This window comes from Syngnathus typhle, linkage group LG13 (assembly GCF_033458585.1).
Source record: "Syngnathus typhle isolate RoL2023-S1 ecotype Sweden linkage group LG13, RoL_Styp_1.0, whole genome shotgun sequence".
Taxonomy (NCBI): Eukaryota; Metazoa; Chordata; class Actinopteri; order Syngnathiformes; family Syngnathidae; genus Syngnathus; species Syngnathus typhle.
The window spans coordinates 428465-435000 of NC_083750.1; positions in this window are offsets into that span (position 1 = coordinate 428465).

Here is a 6536-nt window from a genome sequence, read left to right on the forward strand (position 1 = left end):
AAAATTTTCTAAGTGCCAACGGCTCATTCGCCGTAATGTGTCCGCTCCGCGCTGGTTCCCCGGTCGGCCGCGAATAGCGCAAAAATCAGCCTAAGTGCAGTACCAACATTGGCGTGTTGGTGCGCCAGAGTACGATGAGTTGGTCCCCCTAGTCACTGTACTCATTACCTTTACCCCCTAATCGCAAAATATAGTCAGAACGTATATGCAGAAGACTATTTTTTTCTTTTTTAAAATTTTCTAAGTGCCAGCGGATGCTGGCACACGAACTGTCCGAGCTACGACGGTTCTCCGGTCGGACAGCGAGGGTGAAAAAGCGGTCCTAAAATCACCGAGGGCTGCCGCACAAGTTGTCCGAGTGGCGACGGTTCCCCGGTCGGCCACGAATGTCGAAAATTCGGCCTCTCCACCACGGAGGTCGGTGAGAATTTCAGAATATTTTCTAAGTGCGAGCGTGGGCTGCCGCACAACTTGTCCGAGTGGCGACGGTTCCCCGGTCGGATCCGAATGTCGAAAATTCGGCCTCTCCACCACGGAGGTCGGTGAGAATTTCAGAATATTTTCTAAGTGCCAGCGTGGGCTGCCGCACAACTTGTCCGAGTGGCGACGGTTCCCCGGTCGGATCCGAATGTCGAAAATTCGGCCTCTCCACCACGGAGGTCGGTGAGAATTTCAGAATATTTTCTAAGTGCCAGCGTGGGCTGCCGCACAAGCTGTCCGAATTGCGACGGTTCTCCTTTCGGACCCGAATCGCAAAAATTCGGCCTCTCCACCACGGAAGTCGGTGAGAATTTCAGAATATTTTCTAAGTGCCAGCGTGGGCTGCCGCACAAGCTGTCCGCTTTGTCTGGTTCCCTCGGTCGGCCACGAATGGCGAAAAATCAGCCTCTCCTTCTGGAGCTCGCGCCAACTTTGGCAAATATTTTCTAAGTGCCAACGGCTCTTGCGCCGTAATGTGTCCGCTTTGTCTGGTTCCCTCGGTCGGCCACAAACAGCGAAAAATCAGCCTCTCCTTCTGGAGCTCGCGCCAACTTTGGCGAATATTTTCTAAGTGCCAACGGCTCTTGCGCCGTAATGTGTCCGCTTTGTCTGGTTCCCTCGGTCGGCCACGAACGGCGAAAAATCAGCCTCTCCTTCTGGAGCTCGCGCCAACTTTGGCGAATATTTTCTAAGTGCCAACGGCTCTTGCGCCGTAATGTGTCCGCTTTGTCTGGTTCCCTCGGTCGGCCACGAACGGCGAAAAATCAGCCTCTCCTTCTGGAGCTCGCGCCAACTTTGGCGAATATTTTCTAAGTGCCAACGGCTCTTGCGCCGTAATGTGTCCGCTTTGCCTGGTTCCCTCGGTCGGCCACGAACGGCGAAAAATCAGCCTCTCCTTCTGGAGCTCGCGCCAACTTTGGCGAATATTTTCTAAGTGCCAACGGCTCTTGCGCCGTAATGTGTCCGCTTTGCCTGGTTCCCTCGGTCGGCCACGAACGGCGAAAAATCAGCCTCTCCTTCTGGAGCTCGCGCCAACTTTGGCAAATATCTTCTAAGTGCCAACGGCTCTTGCGCCGTAATGTGTCCGCTTTGTCTGGTTCCCTCGGTCGGCCACAAACAGCGAAAAATCAGCCTCTCCTTCTGGAGCTCGCGCCAACTTTGGCGAATATTTTCTAAGTGCCAACGGCTCTTGCGCCGTAATGTGTCCGCTTTGTCTGGTTCCCTCGGTCGGCCACGAACGGCGAAAAATCAGCCTCTCCTTCTGGAGCTCGCGCCAACTTTGGCGAATATTTTCTAAGTGCCAACGGCTCTTGCGCCGTAATGTGTCCGCTTTGCCTGGTTCCCTCGGTCGGCCACGAACGGCGAAAAATCAGCCTCTCCTTCTGGAGCTCGCCTAAGTGCCAACGGCTCTTGCGCCGTAAAGTGTCCGCTTTGCCTGGTTCCCTCGGTCGGCCACAAACGGCGAAAAATCAGCCTCTCCTTCTGGAGCTCGCGCCAACTTTGGCGAATATTTTCTAAGTGCCAACGGCTCTTGCGCCGTAAAGTGTCCGCTTTGCCTGGTTCCCTCGGTCGGCCACAAATAGCGAAAAATCAGCCTCTCCTTCTGGAGCTCGCCTAAGTGCCAACGGCTCTTGCGCCGTAATGTGTCCGCTTTGTCTGGTTCCCTCGGTCGGCCACAAACGGCGAAAAATCAGCCTCTCATTCTGGAGCTCGTGCCAACTTTGGCGAATATTTTCTAAGTGCCAACGGCTCTTGCGCCGTAATGTGTCCGCTTTGCCTGGTTCCCTCGGTCGGCCACGAACGGCGAAAAATCAGCCTCTCCTTCTGGAGCTCGCCTAAGTGCCAACGGCTCTTGCGCCGTAATGTGTCCGCTTTGCCTGGTTCCCTCGGTCGGCCACAAATAGCGAAAAATCAGCCTCTCCTTCTGGAGCTCGTGCCAACTTTGGCGAATATTTTCTAAGTGCCAACGGCTCTTGCGCCGTAATGTGTCCGCTTTGCCTGGTTCCCTCGGTCGGCCACAAATAGCGAAAAACCAGCCTCTCCTTCTGGAGCTCGCCTAAGTGCCAACGGCTCTTGCGCCGTAATGTGTCCGCTTTGCCTGGTTCCCTCGGTCGGCCACAAACGGCGAAAAATCAGCCTCTCCTTCTGGAGCTCGCCTAAGTGCCAACGGCTCTTGCGCCGTAATGTGTCCGCTTTGCCTGGTTCCCTCGGTCGGCCACAAATAGCGAAAAAGCAGCCTCTCCTTCTGGAGCTCGCCTAAGTGCCAACGGCTCTTGCGCCGTAATGTGTCCGCTTTGCCTGGTTCCCTCGGTCGGCCACGAACGGCGAAAAATCAGCCTCTCCTTCTGGAGCTCGCCTAAGTGCCAACGGCTCTTGCGCCGTAATGTGTCCGCTTTGCCTGGTTCCCTCGGTCGGCCACAAATAGCGAAAAATCAGCCTCTCCTTCTGGAGCTCGTGCCAACTTTGGCGAATATTTTCTAAGTGCCAACGGCTCTTGCGCCGTAATGTGTCCGCTTTGCCTGGTTCCCTCGGTCGGCCACAAATAGCGAAAAACCAGCCTCTCCTTCTGGAGCTCGCCTAAGTGCCAACGGCTCTTGCGCCGTAATGTGTCCGCTTTGCCTGGTTCCCTCGGTCGGCCACGAACGGCGAAAAATCAGCCTCTCCTTCTGGAGCTCGCCTAAGTGCCAACGGCTCTTGCGCCGTAATGTGTCCGCTTTGCCTGGTTCCCTCGGTCGGCCACAAATAGCGAAAAATCAGCCTCTCCTTCTGGAGCTCGCGCCAACTTTGGCGAATATTTTCTAAGTGCCAACGGCTCTTGCGCCGTAAAGTGTCCGCTTTGTCTGGTTCCCTCGGTCGGCCACAAATAGCGAAAAATCAGCCTCTCCTTCTGGAGCTCGCGCAAGTGCCAACGGCTCTTGCGCCGTAATGTGTCCGCTTTGTCTGGTTCCCTCGGTCGGCCACAAATAGCGAAAAATCAGCCTCTCCTTCTGGAGCTCGCGCCAACTTTGGCGAATATTTTCTAAGTGCCAACGGCTCTTGCGCCGTAAAGTGTCCGCTTTGTCTGGTTCCCTCGGTCGGCCACAAATAGCGAAAAATCAGCCTCTCCTTCTGGAGCTCGCGCAAGTGCCAACGGCTCTTGCGCCGTAATGTGTCCGCTTTGTCTGGTTCCCTCGGTCGGCCACAAATAGCGAAAAATCAGCCTCTCCTTCTGGAGCTCGTGCCAACTTTGGCGAATATTTTCTAAGTGCCAACGGCTCTTGCGCCGTAATGTGTCCGCTTTGTCTGGTTCCCTCGGTCGGCCACAAATAGCGAAAAATCAGCCTCTCCTTCTGGAGCTCGTGCCAACTTTGGCGAATATTTTCTAAGTGCCAACGGCTCTTGCGCCGTAAAGTGTCCGCTTTGCCTGGTTCCCTCGGTCGGCCACAAATAGCGAAAAATCAGCCTCTCCTTCTGGAGCTCGCGCCAACTTTGTCAAAAAATTTCTAAGTGCCAACGGCTCTTGCGCCGTAAAGTGTCCGCTTTGCCTGGTTCCCTCGGTCGGCCACAAATAGCGAAAAATCAGCCTCTCCTTCTGGAGCTCGCGCCAACTTTGTCGAAAAATTTCTAAGTGCCAACGGCTCTTGCGCCGTAAAGTGTCCGCTTTGTCTGGTTCCCTCGGTCGGCCGCAAATAGCGAAAAATCAGCCTCTCGCCCGTCAGGTACCAGGCGTTGGGGTACCAGGGGTAAGTGCAGTACCAGCTTTGGTCTGTTGGTGCGCCAGAGTACGATGAGTTGGTCCCCCTAGTCACTGTACTCATTACCTTTACCCCCAAATCGCAAAATATAGTCAGAACGAGTGTGGGGAACACAAGTTTTGGCCCCGAGAACCAGGCGGCTGGTGTCTCTATCGATGTGTTCCCCCCCAAAAAGTGTTCACATGCTCGGACAGCGAACCTAGGAGCTACCGCAAAGCACTCTGGAAGTGCAAGAGCGAAAAATTTTCTAAGTACAAAAACTCTCGAAAATTTTCAAAGTGTCACAGTGCTCGAAAATTTTCAAAGTGCTACATGCTTTCCATCCAAGGAAGGAATAGTGGAGGACCGGCCGCCTCCTTAAACACAAGCCGGCGGAACGACGGGGAGGACCGGCCGCCTCCTTAAACACAGGCCGGTGGAACGTTTGGCAGAATTCTTCTCGTGGAGGACCGGCCGCCTCCTTAAACACAAGCCGGCGGAACGACGGGGAGGACCGGCCGCCTCCTTAAACACAGGCCGGTGGAACGTTTGGCAGAATTCTTCTCGTGGAGGACCGGCCGCCTCCTTAAACACAGGCCGGTGGGAACGGTTGGCAGAATTGCGTGACGGCCGCCTGCTCCCGGCGTCCGCACGTGAACGAACACCCCCTCCCGGGGACGGCCGTCTGCTCCCGACCGCCGTCCTTCACCCCCTCACCTTCCGGACCCCCGTCTGCTCCCGGCGGGCCTCCGAGTACCCCCACCTTCTCCCGAACTGACCGACAGGCAATGAGACCCGCCTTGGTAGGGCCCCCACCGGCCCCGGCTCGCGCCGGCGTTGGGTGGACGGTTCCTCCCCACTTGCGGGTCGCTCTCCACGGAGGACCGGTCGCCTCACTAAACATAGGCCGGGCGAAAATCTGCGAATGTTATACATCCAAGGAGGGAGGACCGGCCGCCTCCTTAAACCACCGGCCGGGCGAAAATATGCGAATGTTATACATCCAAGGAGGGAGGACCGGTCGCCTCACTAAACATAGGCCGGGCGAAAATCTGCGAATGTTATACATCCAAGGAGGGAGGACCGGCCGCCTCCTTAAACCACCGGCCGGGCGAAAATCTGCGAATGTTATACATCCAAGAAAGGAAGGAAGGAGGGAACCGGCCGCCTCCTTAAACACAGGCCGGGCGAAAATCTGCGAATCTTATCCATCCAAGGACGGAGGACCGGCCGCCTCCTTAAACACAGGCCGGTGGGAACGGTTGGCAGAATCGCGTGACGGCCGCCTGCTCCCGGCGTCCGCACGTGAACGAACACCCCCTCCCGGGGACGGCCGTCTGCTCCCGGCCGCCGTCCTTCACCCCCCTCAGCTTCCGGACCCCCGTCTGCTCCCGGCGGGCCTCCGAGTACCCTCCCCTTCTCCCGAACTGACCGACTGGCACTCATGACCCGCCTTGGTAGGGCCCCCACCGGCCCCGGCTCGCGCCGGCGTTGGGTGGACGGTTCCTCCCCACTTGCGGGTCGCACTCTAGCGCCTCGGCCGCCGCGAGAGCGTGCGCTACGCGCCGCCCCCGCAGGCCTTGGCGCGACCGAACGGCAGCGAGACCGAGACGCCCCGAATCACCCACCTAGAGGAAATCAACGGAGGCCGAGCGCGCGATCCGATTGCGGCACGCCGCGTGGGTGTCCGCCGGCCGCGCCGGTCTACCGCGAATGCTGTTTCTCAAACCCTTGCCTAACCAGACGGCACCGCGGGATGTGTTGTCGCAACTCTGCTCGACTATCCGAATAGCCTTTCCCGACTACCGCGTTGCGGGAGGCGTCTTTCGTGCCGCCGGTGGCGTATGACCTTCCGCGAGAGGCGTGCGGGCTCGGGGGGGCCGCAACGACCGAGTCTGACTCGGACGGGGCGCAGCTTCCCTCCCGGTCGCAGCAATAAGCGCCGAACGCAGCGTTGGTCACCAGCCACCCCGGCGGGTTCGTCGGGAGCGCCGGTACCCTTCCGTAGCTAGTTGCCAGCTGGCCACAGCGGGCCGCACCGACCGAGTCTGACTCGGACGGGGCGCAGCTTCCCGTCTGGGTGACAGCGGCGCTGAGGACGGCGGGGCGGCCGGAACCCCTTCGACCCCCCGGCTCCCACCAGTGTCGATCAAACTCCGCATCCTGGCCGTAGCGCGAGACCGGCGGGCCGCAACGACCGAGTCTGACTCGGACGGGGCGCAGCTTCCCGCTTGGGCCTCGGCGCGCGCGCCTCGCGCGGGCAAGTCGCCGGCACAGCGCCGCGCCCCCGACCCCCGCTTTACGGAAACGAAGCGAGCCTCAGCGGGCCGCAACGACCGAGTC